The sequence below is a fragment of the Pelophylax lessonae genome, assembly GCF_965119305.1.
Source record: "Pelophylax lessonae genome assembly, chromosome: 12".
NCBI classification, from domain to species: domain Eukaryota; kingdom Metazoa; phylum Chordata; class Amphibia; order Anura; family Ranidae; genus Pelophylax; species Pelophylax lessonae.
Window position 1 is genome coordinate 91,419,210 of NC_138779.1, and position 22,425 is coordinate 91,441,634.

The 22,425-nt window shown below is 41.8% G+C and overlaps 1 protein-coding gene across 1 annotated transcript in view; it reads right to left on the reverse strand.

Moving 5' to 3' along the window:
- TMEM278 (transmembrane protein 278) overlaps window positions 1–22,425 on the reverse strand; it is a 175,008-nt gene that overhangs the window by 150,879 nt on the left and 1,704 nt on the right. The window lies entirely within an intron of this gene.

The following is a 22,425-nucleotide window of genomic DNA, read 5'->3' on the forward strand; positions in this document are numbered from 1 at the left end:
TACATATGTTGTATATCCATGGTATTGAATAGAATCATTTTTGGATTCGGGCCAGTTAGCAGAGGGAAAGAGGGAGACTTTAAAATAGCAGCTGGTCATTTTAAAAATATGTTGCAATTATAAAATATAATCATGTAACACATGTATCTTTATTTCAGAACAGCTAATATGCACTCAAGTATCTGACAAATGTTGGGTCTATATCTATTATTGCACCATGTTGACTGACTGCACCACATTGATTAGTTAGCAAGCTGAATACTTAATATGAGCAATGTCACCAACTGAGATAGAACTTATCTCAGATACTTTAAATTAAAGTAGAAGTATAGTCAATTTAATTTTGGATTGAGTAATGGAGGGGTATAACCTATGTTAGTTTTCTTTTTGCCACCTGTGTCCCACTGGGGAGATTTACCTTCACTTCTTGTGCCCCATAGCCGAAACAGGAAGTGAGAGGAAACCCCTGCAAATTAAGGGAAACCCTTGGGGCCCCCAAGGTCACCAGAACTAGTGTCCTCATTGGAAGATTGCCCCTCTATTCGTTTTCTGGGGAAAACGCATAATGTGGGGTTTTCTTTTACTTTTACTTTCAATGATAATGATAAACAGGACAAATAGAGAGGATGGATCTCCCTACCAGAGGCACAGACAGAATTAAAAGCCTGGCAGGTGTTCTAATCCCTCTCCAAGTTTTGCCTTTAGTTATAATTTATTTCCTCTCTGTGATACTGAAGGGTGACAGTCACCCAAATGGGTATGGCCGGAATGTTGTCAGATAGGCAGTAGGCAAAGAAGCATAGTCATAGAAAATGCAGGGTTTGGGGCAGGCAGCTGGCAACAACAGAATTCAAGGGAAGTCCCAGTCTATAACAAAGACAAATCTGAAAAGAATTAAGTAGTCGTTAGGGTAACAAGGTACACTTTAAGGCTCGGTTCACACCTATGTGTGTGTGCGGGCCACGTCTGCTCGGACACGGCAGCCTATTTGAATGGGCTTTGAATTGGCTTCCTTGCCTGAATTTCATGCAGAAAAAGGTGCATGCACCTTTTTCAAAACGCGGGCCGCAGGGAAATTGCATGGTATTGCCCCCGCAGCCATAGATGTAGACCGAGTCTAAAGACCTCTGGACCTGAAGAATTTTCCCCCTAATGACCAGGCCTTTTTATGTGTTACGGAACTGCATTACTTTAACTGACAATTGCGCGGTCGTGTGACGCTGTACCCAAATAAATTATGTCCTTTTTTCCCCCACAAATAAAGTTTTCTTTTGGTGGTATTTGATCGCCTCTGCGGTTTTTATTTTTCGCGCTATAAACAAAAAAAGAGCGACAATTCTGAACAAAATCAATATTTTTTTACTTGCTGCTATAATACATTCCCAATAAAAAAAATTAAAAAATCTAATTTTTTCATCATTTTAGGCAAATTTGTATTCTGCCACATATTTTTGGTAAAAAAAAAAATCCCAATAAGTGTATATTGATTGGTTTGCAAAAAAGTTATTGCGTCTACAAACTAGGGGAAAGATTTTTATTTATTTTTTTACTAGTAATGGCAGCGATCAGTGATTTTCAGTGGGACTGCGATATTGTGGTGGACAGATCGGACCTCCAAATTAAATTTTTGACACTTTCGGGGGGACCAGTGACATTACTACAGTAACCAGTGCTAAAAATATGCACTGTTACTGTACTAATGACACGGGCAGGGAAGGGGATAACGCCAGGGGCGATCGAAGGGTTAAATGTGTCCCTAGGGGGTGCTTTATAACTGTGTGGGGGATGGGTTGCTGAATGAACACAGAGACCTGTGTTCCTAAATAGGAGGAACACAGGATCCCTGTGTTCATTACTGACAGAACAGCGGTCTGCTGTGTTTACAACGGCAGACCACCATTCTGTCTCAATGGGGAGCGATCGTGCATGCCCGGCAGACATCCCGGCCGCTGGACCTGCTTAGTGCCTCCCCCTGTAGCCAATCGGCATGTGAGTGCACCTCAGGTGGCGCGCACGTGCCCCCACTAGCGGTCCGGTGAAACGACGTACAGTTACGTTGTTTCGCGGGACAGAGCCGACTTGCCCATTATATGTACTGCTGGCGGTCAGCAAGTGGTTAAATACTCCTAATTGAGGATAGGTGCCTCACAAGTGACCACACTGCAATGCTGAATATCATCCACCAGGTAGCAAAAGACTGCAATGAATGTTTAGTGCTTGGAATTTAGGTCTTGAGTAAATTACTTGAATTGTATTCGGTTTTCCATTGCGAATTTAGCGTTAAAACAATCAATACTGAAAAAAAGCAAAACTGATTCTATCAAGATTGTTAGTCACATATTGTGACAGTACAAGTCTCATAGAGCAAAGTACGCCACTACATGATGGGAGTTTTATTTTTGACTGATTAAAAAATAAAAAGAGCAATGTTCATGGAACAATAATTCAGCCTTCTCTATGGAGACTGAGAAAGGTGAAAGCTTGCCCACATAAAGGCCTCTCTTCCTCCGCACACAAGTCTGTGTAAGGTGTGCGGCTGTAACTCATCAATGCCAGTATAGAATGCGTGAGAGTACAGGAAGAACATTTTTGCTAAGAATAAAATGGTATTTAAAGGAACTTTTTGACACAATCAGCCCACCCACTGCAGGCTGCCTGCAGAAAGGTACATACCTGTTTTCCAGTGCTTGAAAGGCCTTTATTGTTTTCAGATTTTCAGAATGACACAATTTCACTACAATTTCTTGTCTTTAACTACTTATACCCCCTTCCTAACCAGGCCAATTTTTAGCTTTCACTGCTCTCACATTTTGAATGACAGTTATCCAACACTGTACCTGTAACAGAACAGGGCACCCCTGAGCGGGTACCTCCGTTGACAGATGCTCCTAGTGCTTCCCGAGGGCTCCAAGCACTCCACCAGACACCGTAAGCACTTCAGACTCCATGAACCGCCGCAGCTTGGTTAGGGTCTTGGCATCTCCTACCCACCCTGGACCTACGACAAGGCTCCAGGTTCCTCTGGGTGAACCTCTCTTTCCCCAGAGAGTGCAGCAGAACAAGCTCTTACACAAGCTCTTACAAGAGCTCAGTGATTATCCAAGGGAGTATGGAGGACATAGCAATCCCTTGCAGCAGATTCCCCCAATAAGAGACAGAACTCTAGATTGAGGTGAAGGAACTCTAGAACAACTTTATTGAACAAGACTTATATACAGAATTTGGAACATCCCACCCCCAACAACCGCTTTCCCATTGGTCAATTGCAAAGTACATGCCGTTCTCCTTCAGGTCCTCCTTAGCCATGCAAATGAGGACTAGAAAATGAGTCAGCAGGGATTGGTCGGATAGCTTGAGTAGAGGGACTGTTATGTGTAATGAGACAGAAGCCCCCAGCGGAAATCAATGTACACAATAGCCAGACACAGAACAATGGGAGGTCATTAGCACTTACAATGAGACAGGGCAATCCACATTCCCAATACACAAACAAAAGGAAGACCTTGCTGACATTGAAAGATATGTAATATACACAGCATTTAGGAATTACAGATTTCATGGCAAATCAGAATAAATCTTAATATTTCTATATGGAGATATTGCTGGCAAATATGAAGCAATCCAAACCATTACTTATCTGTCTTTAAATTCCAGTGATGGTGAATACCATCACAGTACCCATATGACATTTTTTTTGTCCTTTTATTCCACACAAATAGAGCTTTCTTTTGTAAAATGTGTTTCAGTTATAAAATTTTGCAAATTAGTAATTTTTCTGAATTCATTTTGGCCAAATTTTATACTGCTACAAATCTTTGGTAAAAATAACCCAAATAAGTATATATTATTTGGTTTTTGTGAAACTTATAGAGTCTACAAGCTATGGTGCCAGTCATTGAAAATTGATCACACCTGATGTACTGACGGCCTATGGGTCCTTTCACACGGTCTTTCCGATCAGGCCTGCCTGTCAGTTTTTCAGGGGGACCTGATTGATGCTCCATGCACCTCTATGGGGCAGCAGATGTCAGCGGTGACATGTCCACTGACACCCATCGCTATCCGATCCTGTTTGTGATGGGCATGAATGAGGCATAAATGTGGCATTATTGAGGCATGGATGAGGCAGGGGTGAACACTGCTGCAGTCTCCCTACTCTCCTCTCACGCTGTACAGATCCGTTTGTACAGATAGTAGACAGGTGAGCCGGACAAGCGCCGGTTTGTTGACAACTGATCGCTCTGTCATTGGACAGAGCGATCACGTGGTAAAGGGCTGCTGTCATAGGCCCTATACCACGATCCGTGATGCGCCAGGTCCGGTGAACCCGGCGAGCACGGACACTTCCGTGTGTGCACCCCAGGGGAAGCACGATTCTGGGAGGACATCATTGCACGGGACCAGCAGTTTACTGAAAGCAGCACTGCACTGCAATTTTTGTTTTTTAATGAATTAACTACACAATAAGGGCTCTTCCCCCCTCCCTCTCTTTTCTTTTTCGGTGAAAAATCTGAGCTTTACCAGAAACCCCTTGGCCAGATCCTCAGGATCCTTTGGTCCACGGTTTACCACCACATCTCAGACCTAAAGCCTAAAGCCAAGAAATAAAATGGGCTCTGTATGACTTGATGCAGCTTCTAATGCATTGTATGAGAAACTCACAGTGTGCAGTGAAATTAGCAATATCTGTAGAGGAGAGAAGACTATACAACTTTGCAAGACTAAGAGTGAAGCACACTAGTAGATTTTGATCACTGTTTTTCGTTGTAAGATTGTTCATTCATTTTTCTAATAATTAATGGGGTCAAATTAATGTTCATTATCAACCTCAGTGACAAGAAAACTTGAAGGAGCAGGAAAAAATGTTTTTTTTTGTTCAAATGTACAAATTTTACAAATAGTTCCAAATTGAATGGTAAAAGCAAAGAAAATCTTGAACTACTTTTGAACGACAGTGGAGTGTTATAAGAATATTCGTACAAATTTTCCTAAGAATTTTCGTATGAAGTTTCATTTGAAATGATGCAATTTTCTCTTATTTAAACCTTTAAAGTAAAATGATTAATGTAAATTTGTAACTGACCGTGAGTGATGATTCTTTTGAAGTTTGTTTATGTCTCCAATAAGTAAATGCCTGTGATCTTGCAAAAAGACCCTCGGTGCTGTTATTTGATGTAATGGAATAAGAGTTTTAATCCAGATCTGATGCTCTTTGGTGTATCTTGGGATGCATTCTGCATTTTTGCAGTGATAATGACACTTTTGTTGTATGTAGGGTACATTAAAGAGTTACACATCAAAGCTTCATCTGAACTGATCACTGTGAAAACCGCCAAAACTGGGTGACTGCATGTAAAATTGGTCAAAAAAGGTTGATCTAGTCACCTGAGTAGATTTGTTTGTATTTTTAGATGTATACCGTTCTAAAGAGACATGTCATTATGTGATACTATATATATATTGTATATATACTTTTTTTGTTTGTTTTTACAGTTGATGGGGACAAGGGCCTCTTCTCCACAACCCTGGCCCAGTGGTGGTGGGGGTTTGGGTGAATAGGGTACATAGTGCCCCTACTCGTTCACCAAAAAAGGGTAAAAAGTTACTAAAAACATAACAGGTTTTGACAAATCCTTTATTTAAAAACAAAATAAATAAATGTCCCCTGAAGTAGATCCAACATCAATCTCTATGCCCGCTGATACTGCTGACCCGAAGAAATTAAAAAGAGCTCTGCACCCAATGAAGGCTCCTGCCTTCTGACAGTTCTTAAATAACCAAGAGGTGGGGCTACCCAATGACATCACTGGGTGACCCGCACCCTTGTGATGTCATCGACCCAGCATGTCTCCAGTTGATGACAACACAAGGGGGTCGGGTTGGGTCTCCGGGTGACATCATTGGGTAAGCACAGTCCCTAGTTATTTAAGAACTGTCAGACAGAAAGAGCCATCGTCGGGTGCAGAGCTTTTTTTTTTCTCTTTCTTTTTTTTTTGGGGGGTCAGCAGTAGTGGCAGGCATTGTGATTGATGTTAGATCTACTTCAGGGGACATTTGTTTTTTTTGTTTTTTGTTTTTTTTTTATAAAGGACTTGTCAAAAACTGACATTGACTGAATTGTTGGTAAATGACTAGAAGTACTATGTACCCCATACTCATTCACATGGGGGGGGGGGGGCAGGATCTGGGGGCATCTTGTTCAAGAGGCTTCCAGATTCCAATAAGTCATCTCTGCACCCCCACAGCCACCGGGCCAGGGTTGTGTGGAAGAGGCCCTTGTCCCCATAAACTGTAAAAAAAAGAAGAAAAAAAAGTATATATACTGTATATATAGTATTACATAATGACATGTCTCTTTAGAACAGTATAAATCTAAACATACAAAGAAAACTACTCAAATTACTAAATCAACCTTTTTTGATTAATTTTACTTGCAGTCACCCAGTTTTGGGGGTTTTCACAGTGATCGGTTCAGTCCCTCTGCCCCAAAGCACCCCCATGTTGAGGACATGTGGCCTGGTATGGTTCAGGAGGGGGGACCACAGAATTGTTTTTGCTGGCATTTCTGTGTACATTTAGCTATCAACAGGGAAGCCCGCTGACAGCTGATGAGTAATAGGTTGTTATGGACATAGCAGCCAGCTTCCTGGTCAGCTGCTTAACAACCAGCTATTCTTCACACAGAATGCAAATCTGTGGATCATTTTTTGATGATCCAAATTCGAAAACATTAGGAAAATTTGGAATTCGTTAGTAAATTAATAAACTAAACTAAACACAACTAAACAAATTTGCAAATGAATCAACTAAACAAAATTAGTAACATAATGAATCTATCCAAAACTAAACACATTTTTTTGTTCTGTACATGTCTATCTCATACAGACGGGCGCCTCTCTAGGAAGGGCGCCTGTAGTCACATGCCGACAGCAGGGTTTCTCAACCTTTTTTTAGTCAAGGCACACTCTAAAATTATGGACAACCCTGAGGAACCTCATTATAAAATATAATAAAACGAAACTAAAAGTTTTCCAGGACACGACAACATCCACACATGTGGGACACCCAATGTTAGAGGTAATTTATGCTTCCAAAGCCAATACACCTATGCACACTGGTACTGACTAGTATTCCAATGTTTCTCATCTCCCTCAGCTTCTCTCCTTCATTCAGCTAATGTGATCCCATTGCTGATGGAGAGGGGTGCAGGAGGGGCACACAAGTATGCTGTGCAGGTGCCTAACATCCACCTATCAACCAATGACGTCATTGGTTGTCGGAACGGCAGTGGCTGGAAGGTTGTAATGGTGTACATTGAAACTGTGTGGCTTTGTGTAATTAAAAGGCAGGCTTTATCAACCTGTTGGCTTGTATACAATTTTTAGGGAATGTTTAAGGATTTTGTCAAGGCACCCCTGAAGAAACCTGATTTTTTTATTTTTTTGACAGCTGAATCATTGAGCACATGCACAGATTTTCAGGGTTTGGCCAATTTATTATGCTGCTGAAGAAAGCCTGTTATGTGCTTATATTGCTTTTTTACACCAACAACATGGTGTATAGGTTGAACCTGATCCTTTGTTTGGAGTATGAACGTTTCATACTAGTGATCAATTGTTCCACTTATAATCTGCATAACAATTCTCCCCACTCCAATGCAATTCTGCTTAGCAAGTCAAACCCATTGACTGAGATCATCACCTAAATGGGCATGACCAACTGGACAGACGTGTCAGATGAACAGCATTGGACTCTCAGTTTCTTACTCAGAATCTGTCTTTTTCTGTCTTGGTTGAATTACATTGCTGGTACTTATGCCTTCACGTGTTATAATTCTGCTTGTCACAGTGTTCCTGCACATTGATTTACTGTCATTGGCATTACACAGAGATGGGGGAAATTGGAATAAGATCATCAGCCATGTACAAAGCAGACAAAGAAAAGCAATTTTAGATGAATACTTTGTCATTATTGCCTTTTTTGAGCATGTTACATTAGCAGAGAGAAGAATTTTAATACAGGCTGTCTGAGACTAGCTTCTCCCGAGGGCTGAATAGAGACAGATAATTACAAAGTTTAGTATCCTAAATTTTTTCAAAACCATGATGATCTAAAACTAACCTCTGGCTAAACAGCTAAAACATAGACGAATATACAGTGCCTTGCGAAAGTATTCAGCCCCCTTGAACTTTGCAAACTTTTGCCACATTTCAGGCTTCAAACATAAAGATATAAAACTGTAATTTTTTGTGAAGAATCAACAACAAGTGGGACACAATCATGAAGTGGAACAAAATTTATTGGATATTTCAAACTTTGTTAACAAATAAATAACTGAAAAATTGGGCGTGCAAAATTATTCAGCCCCTTTACTTTCAGTGCAGCAAACTCTCTCCAGAAGTTCAGTGAGGATCTCTGAATGATCCAATGTTGACCTAAATGACTTATGATGATAAATAGAATACACCTGTGTGTAATTAAGTCTCCGTATAAATGCACCTGCACTGTGATAGTCTTAGAGGTCCGTTTAAAGTGCAGAGAGCATCATGAAGAACAAGGAACACACCAGGCAGGTCCGAGATACTGTTGTGGAGAAGTTTAAAGCCGGATTTGGATACAAAAAGATTTCCCAAGCTTAAAACATCCCAAGGAGCACTGTGCAAGCGATAATATTGAAATGGAAGGAGTATCAGACCACTGCAAATCTACGAAGACCTGGCCGACCCTCTAAACTCAGCTCATACAAGGAGAAGACTGATCAGAGACGCAGCCAAGAGGCCCATGATCACTCTGGATGAACTGCAGAGATCTACAGCTGAGGTGGGAGACTCTGTCCATAGGACAACAATCAGTCGTATACTGCACAAATCTGGCCTTTATGGAAGAGTGACAAGAAGAAAGCCATTTCTTAAAGCTATCCATAAAAAGTGTATTTTAAAGTTTGCCACAAACCACCTGGGAGACACACCAGACATGTGGCAGAAGGTGCTCTGGTCAGATGAAACCACAATCTAACTTTTTGGCAACAGTGCAAAACGTTATGTTTGGCGTAAAAGCAACACAGCTCATCACCCTGAACACACCATCCCCACTGTCAAACATGGTGGTGGCAGCATCATGGTTTGGGCCTGCTTTTCTTCAGCAGCGACAGGGAAGATGGTTAAAATTGATGGGAAGAGGGATGGAGCCAAATACAGGACCATTCTGGAAGAAAACCTGATGGAGTCTGCAAAAGACCTGAGACTGGGACGGAGATTTGTCTTCCAACAAGACAATGATCCAAAACATAAAGCAAAATCTACAATGGAATGGTTCACAAATAAACATATCCAGGTGTTAGAATGGCCAAGTCAAAGTCCAGACCTGAATCCAATCGAGAATCTGTGGAAAGAACTGAAAACTGCTGTTCACAAACGCTCTCCATCCAACCTTACTGGGCTCTAGCTGTTTTGCAAGGAGGAATGGGCAAAAATGTCATTCTCTCAATGTGCAAAACTGATAGAGACATACCCCAAGCGACTTACAGCTGTAATCGCAGCAAAAGGTGGCGCTACAAAGTATTTACTTAAGGGGGCTGAATAATTTTGCACGCCCAATTTTTCAGTTTTTTATTTGTTAAAAAAGTTTGAAATATCCAATAAATTTCGTTCCACTTCATGATTGTGTCCCACTTGTTGTTGATTCTTCACAAAAATTTACAGTTTTATATCTTTGTGTTTGAAGCCTGAAATGTGGCAAAAGGTTGAAAAGTTCAAGGGGGCCGAATACTTTCGCAAAGCACTGTGTATATATATATATATATATATATATATATATATATATATATATATATATATATATATATATATATATATATATATATATATATATATATATATATACATACGCTATATTAGCAAAATCCTTTACACGCACATGAACTTTAATGGCATCCCAGTCTTAGTTCGTAGGGTTCGATACTGAGTTGGCCCACCCTTTGCAGCTATAACAGCTTAAACTCTTCTGGGAAGGCTGTCCACAAGGTTTAGAAGTGTGTCTCTGGGAATGTTTGACCATTCTTCCAGAAGCCCATTTGTGAGGTACTGATGTTGAACAAGAAGGCCTGGCTTACAGTCTCTGCTCTAATTCATCCCAAATATGTTCTATTGGGCTGAGGTCAGGACTCTGTGCAGGCCAGTCAAGTTCCTCCACTGCAAACTCGCTCATCCATGTCCTTATGGATTGAGATTCCATTTAAAGTTCACGTGTGTGTAAAGGCAGGTGTCCCAATACTTTTATCAATATAGTGTGTGTGTATATATTTATATATATATATATCTATATATATATATATATATATATATATAGATATATATATCTATATATATATATATATATATATAGATATATATATATCTATATATAGATATATATATATATGCACCCTTTAGTCATAATATTATGACCACTCACCATACCATGACCACCCTCCTAGCATTGAGTCGGACCCTCTTTTGCCGCCACAACAGCTCTGACCCATCAAGGTATGAACTCCACTAGACAACTGAAGGTATGCTGTGGTATCTGGCACCAAGCTGTCAATAGAAGATCCTGTACCAGCCCTGTAAGTTGTGAGGTGGGGCCTCCATGTATTGGACCTATTTTTCCAGCACATCCCACTGATGCGCGATAGGACTGAGAATTTGGAGGCCAAGTCAACACCTCAAAGACACCTTCTTCCATTGCTCCTTGGTCCAGTTGTGATGCTCAGTTGTAGGCACTTTTGGCTGTTGACATGGGTCGGCATGGGCACCCAGACTGGTCTGCATTGCACTGCGTGTTCTTACACCTTTCGATTGGAACCAACCTTGTCAGTGGTCATAATGTTATGGCTGATCTGTGAACATGTACAGTATGTCACAAAAGTGAGTACACCCCTCACAATTTTTGTAAATATTTTATTATAATAAAAATAAAAATATTTACAAAAATGTGAGGGGTGTACTCACTTTTGTGAGATATATATATATATATATATATATATATATTGTGACAGGAAGTCAGGTAAATCTGGGAATGTAGTCACTGAGAGGAGACACATTCCCACCTGCTTTGAAAAGTTCAGTAATTACTATAGGGTGTCGGCTGCCAAAGGCAGCAGGAAGGTGTAAAGAAGTTGAAAGGCCTTCAGCTGTTCAGAATGAGGAAATTAAGGCCTCTATAATTTGTCCAAAGAAAGTCTATGCATTGCTGCCTCCTGTCGCCGTGTGGGCTGGGAGAGGAAGGCAGACAAACGGCTGCATCCTGACGCCATGTGGGTAGAGGACAGTCCTGTGTGCCCCCTGAAAGCTGAGTGAGCATGGGGAAGACCTCCTGAAGCGGTGTGCGCTCAGGAGGGTAAAAACGAGTGAAGACGTCTCAAAGGTGAGAAGACGAAGTGTTTCTGTGTGAAAGAAAACAAAGGGACATGTTCAATGGACAATGTTTGTGCTGTGTGAAAAGCAAACAAATGGACATTTGAGTGTCTGCTGTAGGATCAGCAGTGTCGGCCCAACAGTAGGTTGGGAAGACTTCTTAGGTAGGTTCCAGCTGTGAGAAGGTAGACGCCCACAGCGGCCAGGATTTATTTTGTGTTTTATTTTATTTTGTTGTTTTGCTGCATGCACTTGTTTGAAGAAATTGGAAGAATAAACCATAAACCTGTTGTTTGCAAGCACTTTTGGGCTATTTCTCTGTGAAAACGCACCCCCCAAGGAGTCATCTACGCCTACCACCGAGCTAATCCCTTACATATGGTGGAGGATGCGGGCATAAGCAGAGATCCCTGCAAGGATGTGCAAATGTTTGATGAACTTTATCTGGTGCATGAGATTGCACAATCTATGTGTGCAGGAGAGAAGATCCTGACAGAAAAAAAAAAAAAGTGTTTTAAAGAGACAGCGGTCTCAAAATTTTTTGATGAACTTTGTTGTGTCTGGTGCAAGTGACTGCACAAACTGTGTGCGCAGGAAAAGAGATCTTGCAAGAGAGAGAAAAACTACATGTGTTAAAGAGACAGTGGTCTGAAATTTTTTTTTGCTGGACTGTGAAAAATTTGTGGAGTTATTGAAGATGGGGCGATCCAAACGCCTGAAAAATGCAAAGATAGATGAAATGAGAGACCGGATTCTATGGATGGAGGGGATGCTACCGTCTGAACCAGCCCCATCCATGCCTAAAGAGAGTCTACTAAAGAGGAAGGGTGTTGTCCCTAGCAACACTGATGAAACTGCTATGGAGACGCAGTGTGCTCAGATGAAAAGTAAACCCAAAATGGGGGAGATGCTGAAACAACGGAGCTTTGCAGCTCAACAAAAGGATCACCAAGAGAGCATGGCAGGCTGGAAACAGAGACGCCAGCAGCCAATGGAGGCCATCGGTTTGGAAGAAACCGAGTATGTGTGCAGGGCTGAGTTGGATGCCTTGCAACGGAAAATGGAAGAAAAGGAACAAGCCGTGGAATTGCTTAAGATGGAGCATAGAAACTTGCAGGAAACGAATGAACTACTCAAGTCTCATGTGTCACAGTGGGAAGAAACCACTGCTCTTCTTTTGGTCGAGTTGCAAAAATGTCAAGACACTATAAAGGAGAAAGATACCATCCTCATGGAAAAGGAAATTGAAATTCAGACTTTGCAGAAGCAAAGCATGTGTGAAATGTTGGAGTTGCGTAATCAGCTGGAAAAAAGTCTTCAGTGTTTGGAAGTTACAAAAATAGACCTGCAGGAGTCGCAGGAACAGAATGTCGCTCTGAAAACGACATTGTCTCTCAGCGACAACGAGAAAAGTGAAAGAGAGGCTAAATTACTGAGTACTGTGTATGAGCTCACCACTTTGAGCAATGTGGTAGATGAATTACGTGCAGACTGTGAAAGTTGGAAAGGTGAAGCCCAACGTTTCCAGCAGCAGTTAAAGGAGAAAGAAGCCTGTGTGGCAGAATTACAGTCTCATTCCCAGAAACTAGCCAATGAGGTGAAGGCTCTTATGCAGGGAAAAGGAGATTGTGAACATAAGAGGGAAAAAGTAGAGGCACAGCTTCTGGAATCGCAAGTCAAGGTGTCAGAAGGTGACCGATTGTGTGCTAAGCTGTCAGAGAAGGCAAACCGACTGCAGGTTGAGCTGGACAATGTTACAAATCAGCTTTCTCAAGCAGACAGCAAATCTAGAGAAATTGCGGAAGATTTTTATATCTTGGAATCGCAGCTGCAAGACACGCAGGAACTCTTACAGGAGGAGAGGTGTCAAAGGCTGAGTTTTAGCACAAAGCTCAAACAAATGGAAGATGAGAAAAATGGCTTCCTGGAACAATTAAAAGAGGAGGAGGAAGCAAAGAAAAACCTATCAGAGCAAGTCGCAACATTGCAAGCTCAGATAGCGGATATGAAAAAACGCATGGAAGAAAGCGTTGGTTCATTACAGTGTGTTGAAGATGTGAAAAAGAAGTTTGATCAGATGCTTGGTGAAGAGAAGACTGTGTCTGCAAAATATGCAGAAGAACGCGCCCGTGCAGAAACGGAGGTGCGTGATAACGAGAGCAAAGCCCTGTTCTTGGCTCGCTCCTTGGAGGAAGCTCTAGAGTGTAAAGTTGAACTAGAAAGAGTTAACCAACAGCTGTGTACAGAAATGGAAGATTTGGTCCGCTCCAAGGATGATGTTGTGAAAAGCGTTCAGGAGCTAGAAAAGTCTAAGCGAGTCTTAGAACAGCAAGTAGAAGAGATGAAGATTCCGTTGCAGGAACTGGAAGAGGAATTCCAGGCAACAGAGGATCTGTCCCAAAGAGGGGATAGTGTGCCTGATGCAGTTTTTAAAAGGATCAGTGTTTTGGGGTCTGTCCTGAGTGATCCTCAGAAATGTGATGACACGTGGCTTGAATCACCCCTTTGGAATAAACCGTTCCTTCAAAAACTTCAAGCATTGGAAAATGTATCATTAGAGCTTCAGCAAACAAAAGAGTTGTGTAAGAAATGTGATGATTTCTCAGTTCAGGCTGAAAACCTAGTGGAGAAAACTAAAGCGGAGAAAACTAAAGCAAGTGATATAAATCTGGGAGAAAAAAGCAAACGCCACCTAGTGGAGAAAACTAAGGCTGTTGGTGAAAACGTGAAGCAAATGAATAAGTGCCTTTCAGGGAGTGTTTCCAAAATGGAACTGGTGAAAGACGGGTGGCAGAAGTTTGATCGTGATCTTGAGATGCATTCCATGTGGAATTCAGATAGAGAAAAGGAACTAGGTGACTTTGAGCGGTCAAATAGTTCAGCAGAAAGTGCATTGAAGAAACCTGTAAAAGAATGTGTTGCAGTTCCATGCTTCTTCACTGATGCAGAGAGGAGGTCTATAATGGATACCACCCAGATCGCTGGGTTCAACTGTGTTGTTGCCTTTGACCCATATGATGATGGAAGGAAAGTTGATAAAGTACAGACAGTTCTTGGAACAAAGCTAAGTGAAGCAGAGGTTCTCAAAGTGTTGTGGAAATCATTTGTTGATTGCAGAGAGAGGCGTCTTAAGAATGTTGAAGACTTTAAGACTAGCAAAATTGAGTTACCTATGGATCACGGTCCTCCATGGTGGATTGGACAGACGGTTATGAGGGACAAGCTGTCTGACATTTATGAGAAAGCTGTCAATGAAGATGACAGAAACGAGAAGGAGCAAAATGATGCCAAAAATGCAGTTGAAGAATGTGTATATGAGATGAGAGACAAACTGTGTGGCATTTATGAGAAAACTGTCAATGAAGATGACAGAAACAGTTTCATCCGGAAGCTTGAGGATAATAGGAGGCTTATCAGTGAGTAAGCAGTGCCTGACACATGTGTGCCTGGAAATATGTGTCCCAACCCTAGGGTTGAAACAAGAGGGGGGGGTATGTGACAGGAAGTCAGGTAAATCTGGGAATGTAGTCACTGAGAGGAGACACATTCCCACCTGCTTTGAAAAGTTCAGTAATTACTATAGGGTGTCGGCTGCCAAAGGCAGCAGGAAGGTGTAAAGAAGTTGAAAGGCCTTCAGCTGTTCAGAATGAGGAAATTAAGGCCTCTATAATTTGTCCAAAGAAAGTCTATGCATTGCTGCCTCCTGTCGCCGTGTGGGCTGGGAGAGGAAGGCAGACAAACGGCTGCATCCTGACGCCATGTGGGTAGAGGACAGTCCTGTGTGCCCCCTGAAAGCTGAGTGAGCATGGGGAAGACCTCCTGAAGCGGTGTGCGCTCAGGAGGGTAAAAACGAGTGAAGACGTCTCAAAGGTGAGAAGACGAAGTGTTTCTGTGTGAAAGAAAACAAAGGGACATGTTCAATGGACAATGTTTGTGCTGTGTGAAAAGCAAACAAATGGACATTTGAGTGTCTGCTGTAGGATCAGCAGTGTCGGCCCAACAGTAGGTTGGGAAGACTTCTTAGGTAGGTTCCAGCTGTGAGAAGGTAGACGCCCACAGCGGCCAGGATTTATTTTGTGTTTTATTTTATTTTGTTGTTTTGCTGCATGCACTTGTTTGAAGAAATTGGAAGAATAAACCATAAACCTGTTGTTTGCAAGCACTTTTGGGCTATTTCTCTGTGAAAACGCACCCCCCAAGGAGTCATCTACGCCTACCACCGAGCTAATCCCTTACAATATATATATATATATATATATAATATATAGCGAGAGAGAGAGAGAGAGAGAGAGAGACAGAGACAGACAGACAGACAAGACAGACAGAGACAGGGACAGAGATTTTCTATCAACTGCCCGACCTGATAAAAATAACATCATTTTATTCAGGCATTTGTAATTCTGATTCCCAGACCGTTTCAAATAAACGTATTGAGTCAGAAATGTGGGATTAGACAACCTATTTCTATAGGTTTTATAAAACTTGACAGAAAAAATCTGTTACAGCGTGGAGGACGTGACACAATGGCCAGTACCAGATCTCAGTCCTTGCCCAACTGTGAAGTAACGTTGAAAGGCAGAGATGATCCATGACAACTACAACCTAGAGACCCGGAAGCCTTTTTTCTAAAGCCTTATGAGTACGTACTGATGGACCTGGTTGTTGGTTCACTATCTTCTAGCTTACCCAGAACAATGTTGAACAATTCTGCACAGCAGGTTAAATTAGGCTAAATTTAAATATCTCCGGCTATAGCAGCCAATGCTGGAAACATGTTAGGATGACACTGATGTAAAGTGCAATTGGAATGCAATGGGTTGATTGAAAAAAAAAAAACGGAACAGATTTCCCTATCCACACAATCGAGTTGAATGGGGGAATCCTCCCCACTATATCATGCAGTGCTGTCACTGTGACTGCAGTGCTGATCGAAGAAAAATTTACAGCAAGCGCATAGGAGAGCAGTCAGTCCTTCAACTGCTTTCGAATAGGAGCAGCCATAGAAGGATAGAAATTTGGCCAGTTCCGGCTGAACCGGCTGAATTTTGATTAATCTATGGGCAGCTTAAGAATTGGTAAACTCAATAAATGTTTGTTTTTGGATTTAAAACCGCTTTAAAGTGATTATAAAAATTAAAAAGCACACCCTTCTATAGTGTGTACTAGCCTCAGTCCAAAGCACCAATTGTCATTTCTCTCTGCTGTATCTTCCCTCTGCTATCTGCATAAGTCACTCATAATAGTTCAAGCCGATTCCATTCCACAGAATCTAGGGTGACCTCCCCTCCCTCTCCATCACACAGAAGGTGATTGACAGCCTCAGCTGTGCAGGTTTCACTATGAGACTGTGTAGAGGGGAGGGTCTATTCCTTCCACTCAGGTTTCGGATTTCACTGAGTTCTGTGCTCTAGCTGTGCAGTGTGTGATAACTCCCCACCCCCTGCCTTCTACTGCTGAGAAATAACTTTTGATCTGTGTGTTTTAGGAGAATGTAGAGAGGATTATTTCATCTCTTTGTATCACCTGAGTCTAGCCACTTCAGTGGTCCATTATGTGATGGACAACCCTATTGATCAATGCTTGAAGGAAAAGACATTATTTGCAAGTAACTTCAGCTGCCTTTATTCCGATATCTACTGATTGTCTTGACATCATGCAAGATAACCTCTGATGCAAGATAACCTTGACATCATGCAAGATAACCTCTGCTTATCATGTTTTTCCATATGGTCAGTTAATGACAGGGTTTGCTTTAATTGTTTTTTAGACATAACTTGACTGTGTTTTACAATTGCCTGAAGTTCTGCAGGCCTTAAGTCAGCTCTGCATTATACTGTGCAGAATGTCAGCGACTGTAGCATCACCGGCCAACCGCTACACCGGAGAAATGGAATGATTTCCTATGTGGAGTTGGTTGTGGCATTTGAAAGAGGGTGATGTGTTGATCCAAGGTCTTTGTTGGGGTATGCAGTGATGAAGTTCTGTTAACCACTTTACCACCGGAGGATTTTGCTGTCTTCCGTCCAGGCCACTTTTTGCGATTCGGCGCTGTGCGAATTTAACTGACAATTGCGCGGTCGTACGACGCCGTACCCCAACGAAATTTACGTCCTTTTTTTCCCACAAACAGAGCTTTCTTTTGGTGGTATTTGATCACCTGTGCGATTTTTACTTTTTGCGCTATAAACAAAAAAAGAGCGTTTATTTTGAAAAAATAACAATATTTTTCACATCTTTTTATATGAAATTCCCCCCCAAAAAAATGTAAAAATCAATTTTTTTTTTAATTTTTGGCCAATTTGTTTTTTGCTACATATTTTTGGTAAAAAAAATCACAATAAGCGTATTTTTATTGGTTTGCGCAAAAGTTATTGCGTTTACTAACAAAGGGAAAGATTTCTGTCATTTTTGGTGATTTTTTTTTTAACGCATAATGGCGGTGATCTGCGATTTTTTTTTTTGCGGGACTGCGACATTGCGGCGGACAGATCGGACCCTTGACTGACATTTTTGACACTTTTGGGGGTACCAGTGACATTACTGCAGTAATCAGTGCTATATATATGCACTGTTACTGTAAAAATGACACTGGCAGGGAAGGGGTTAATTTTATTGGAGAGGGAGGGGTTAATGTATGCCTGGTGCTTACTGACGTGTGGGGGGGGGAGGTGACAGAGTGACACAGGGACAGATCCAGGGTTCAGCTATGCTGAACCCTGCAATCTGACCCTGCCTGTCACTTCAGAGATCCGCCCGCTGTGTTTACACACAGCGGGCGGATCTCCAGACTCGATCCCCGACGATCGGGTAAGAGCAGCGGCGATCGCCGCTGCTCCTCCCCTGGCCCGACTCCCGCTGTGACTGAAAACAGCGGGAGCGAGCCTCCGGCGGCGCGCGCGCACCGCCCACAAGGGGCGGAGTCCAGCGACGTAGGTCTACGTCGCTGGACGGGAACGAGCCACTTTGCTGCAGTAGCAGCAAAGTGAGCGGGGGTAAAGTGGTTAAAGTAGATCTAAATCCAGTCACTAAGTTCCTTTAAGCTGAAGCATGTTAATGTAATATAATAAAAAGTAGTACAGTCTGACAACCATAGGTGCGCGCACAGGGTGTGCCAGGTGTGCCTGGGCACACCCTAATCACCCCATGTACATTAACATTACAGTAAACCCCCCTCCATTGCGGGGGTTACGTTCCGGACCCAGCCGCGAAAAGTGAAATTCCGCAAAAATAGAAAAACCCTATTAAAATGCATTGTAGGCATGTTTTTTTACTGTCACTGTACGTGTAAAAAGCATTTTAAGCTCTTTAAACACACTTTTAAAACAATAGAAACTCATTTAAACACATAAAAGATACTAAGAGACAGAGCAAGAGCTATGGAAAACACAAAAATATTTCATTTTTAATGATTTATATAGTAAAATAACATTACAAAAAAAAACGTGAATTACCGGGACCGCAAAAACTGAACCGCGATGGAGCGGGGGATTACTGTATCACTTTTTGTGCTGGTAGGAAGAAGGGAAAAATCTCTCTCTTACTGGCTCTGCCATAAGAGAAGTCTTTAGGCACTTGCCTTTCAATGTGCCGGCAGGAAGATAAATGTGCTGGGGTCATATATATGTAGACACACACAAACACGTGTGTTTGAGCTTTGGGGTGCACACCCTAATTTAATAGGCTGCGCACACCTATGCTGACAACTGTCTCTCAACTGTGCTTCTGGGTTGTCACTCTGTCATGTGCTCTTCCTGATGAGGAAAACAAGTAGCCACACCAACACATTGGGCAGACATGGTCCACTGTTCTTACAATCAGGAGGCTGACCCAGACTCAATGGAGAGTCAGAGGAACTATTTCTAGAAAAAGGGAAATTGCCTTTTAGACAGTTGGAACTGTACCAAGTGTCCATGTGGAAGATTTCCCCCACTACTCCTGCATACATTGACAACTCAAAATTTTAGGTCTGTAGGGCTTATGTACACTACAGCTCTAAACTTGAGTTTAGGAGCTTTTGTCATTTTTTTGTCAAAGCTCCTAAACTCAACTCCATAAAAGCCTATGTGTCCATGCACTCATACACTTTTATAAGAGTTTAGAAGCTGCTCTGGTTAGGGGAGATTTAACCTCCCTCAACCTCCCTCTCCTGAACACAAAAGAATAACGTTAAGGATAGGAGCATTTTAAGCGCCAGCCGCAAAACGCAGCAAAAGCACTGTAAAAGCACGCCACAATTTTGTGTTTTCCCACAGCCGGCGGTCAACTTAGTCTATGTGTACATGAGCCCTTACTAAGTTTCAGTTTTGATAACAATAGTCACCAAAACACTGAGGGTAAACCTCCCCAGCGGGGACAAAGACAGTGATAAAGAACTGGCAGTTGTTGTAATCCTTCCTCACTCTATCTATTACTAAAAAAAAAAAGTTGGCTTTAGATAACTTTAAAGGTGAAATCTTGGCAGATATAACAGATATAACAGGCCCATGTATTTTACCACTTCAATAGTGGGCACATTCACCCCCTTCCTGCCCAGGCCAATTTTTAGCTTTCAGCACTATCACACTTTAAATGACAATTGTGTGGTCCTGCAACACTGTAACTATATGACATTTTTATATTAAATCACCACTGGGTTTTTGTTGTGGTTTTTTTTTTTTTGCTAAACAATCAAAAAAATACCGAAAATTTTGAAAAAACATTTTTTTTTTTTAGGTTCTGTTATAAAATTTAGCAAAAATAAATTTTTCTTCTTCACTCATGTGCGCTGATAGGCTGCACTGATGTGCCTTAATAAGGTGGCACTGATGGGCACTGGAGAGGCGTCACTGATGAGACGTCACTGAAGGGAACGAATAGGCGGCACTGACAGGCGGCACTGATGGGCACTGATAGGCGACACTGATGGGCACTGATAGATGGTACTGATAGGCAGCACTGATTGGAACTTATAGGTGGCACTGATGGAGACAGATAGGCTGCACAAATAGGCACTGATTGGTACTGATTATTAGAGTAAATGTGCCTGTCAAAATTGCCAGGTGCCGGCTCTCCTTTCCTCACACTGTGACAGCGCGTGAGGAAAGGAATGCTGATAACCAGCAAGTTTGTTTACATATTATCAGCTGTGATAGGACACAGCTAATCACAAGGGAAAAGGACCGCTGTGATTGTCGCTTTACCTCAATCTGTGATCAGCTGTGTTTGAGGGGCACAGCAATCACAGAGCATACCAGATGCGCACCCAAGGGGGTGCATGGGGGTATGGTTCTGGGAGGCCATCTATGGACACTCTCCAGAACTGGATGACTACACTGTGGCAATCTTTTGACTATAGCACTGTTGGAAACTAGTTAAATGCAAGCAGTGTAAGTGTCTGAATTTGACCTGGTATCAACTTCTTACAATGCCAAGTATAACTGGGCATCTTGGAACCATCCAAGCCTGTGACTGGAAAGTGAAAAGAGAAGCAGCACAGCGATGAGCTAATCTCTCGGTCAAAAAAAAAACAGTCAGTTTATGTGCTGACAAGAAGCATGCTGACAGGAGGAGAAAGCAGATTGACCGAGAGATTAGCTCATCACTGTGCTGCTTCTCTTTTCACTTTCCAGTCACAGGCTTGGATGGTTCCAAGAGGACCTGAGCCCAGAAAAAGTGGGCTGAATAATGCCGGCCATCAGACTGAGGACATCCAACAGCAGTAACAAAGTACTGAGGGAGAAATCTGGATTGAAGCAGAAAATTGCACCAAAATCATTTTTTTTTATAATTTTATTATTTTATCTATTAAAGCCTCATTCACACATGTGCTGAGGCCCATAATCTGCTGATTTGGCTTGAATCGCAAGGTGTTGTGTACAGGCAGCCCCCCATTCATGTCTATTGGGATGCAGAAGCTGTGCAGACAAAGCCACCCGTCCCAACCTGACAGGCGCGCAGAAGCAGGCAAGTACCCCCGAATGCAGACCGTGTATGTTCTGGGCTGTCATGTTGGACAAGTGTCCATAAATCTGCTGCATCCCGATAGACCTGAATGAGGTCTATTGCTTTATGCGCTTTTATTGAAGCTTGCTTTGCAAAAAATGTAAAGTCATACAGTGATCTTACTATCCATGGTCCTGAAAGACTTTCTGTATAAAAGAAAGAGATCTATAAAGAACAAAATAATTTTGATGATGATAGAAAAAGAAAGAGAAATACGAAAGACTGAGAGATGAACAGAAAGGGGAGAAAGGCTGGCTTGCCTGGACTAGTAGCCTTTTACCAACCAATACCAAAAAATATAAGCAAAGACCCATCACACCATCCAACATGCCACGTGCCTCACTGCTTTCCATTCCAGGTCTAGAAGCATTCATCACTGCCAGCTTGGTGTCTAAGCAGATATCTCCAGTTATTGTACAAGCAGCATACACTGGGTTAAATAATGGGAAGCTGGTTCTATACATCCACACCGCAATCACATCAGACATGACAATGATCTTCATGCCTTGTGTGCCTTAACTCCTTATCTCCCATGGTTTGTCCATGAAAAATCAAGCAGTGTGCAAATAGGATACTGTGTAATCGGTTTGACACCTCCATAAAAATGCTGTGACCTTAATTTAACAGAGCAAAGAGAGATGAAAAAACACAGATTAGCTTTAGAAGTTAGAATTAGATTTGCTTTGATCTGGATATTCTTAACTGGTGGAGTCTAGATGGTTGCTTTGGGTTACAATCCTTGGTTGGCCTTCAGACTGTTCCTAAAAAATTGAAGTCAATTCAGTCAAGTAAGCACTAACGTAAGGGCTTTAGGATCATGTGTACAGATATTTTTTTTGTAACAAAGGATTATTGTATTATCACCTGTACTTATATCGCTTATAGGTGTACGTTGAATGAATGGTGACATTGTTTAAGTCTTTAAAATCTGGACAATCTACAAGTACTTGTATATATGAATCATTCTCCTTGTCTATCTATCTATTTATCTGTCTGTCTATCTATCATTCTATGTATCTGTCCCTTATTCTATCTATCTATCTATCTATCT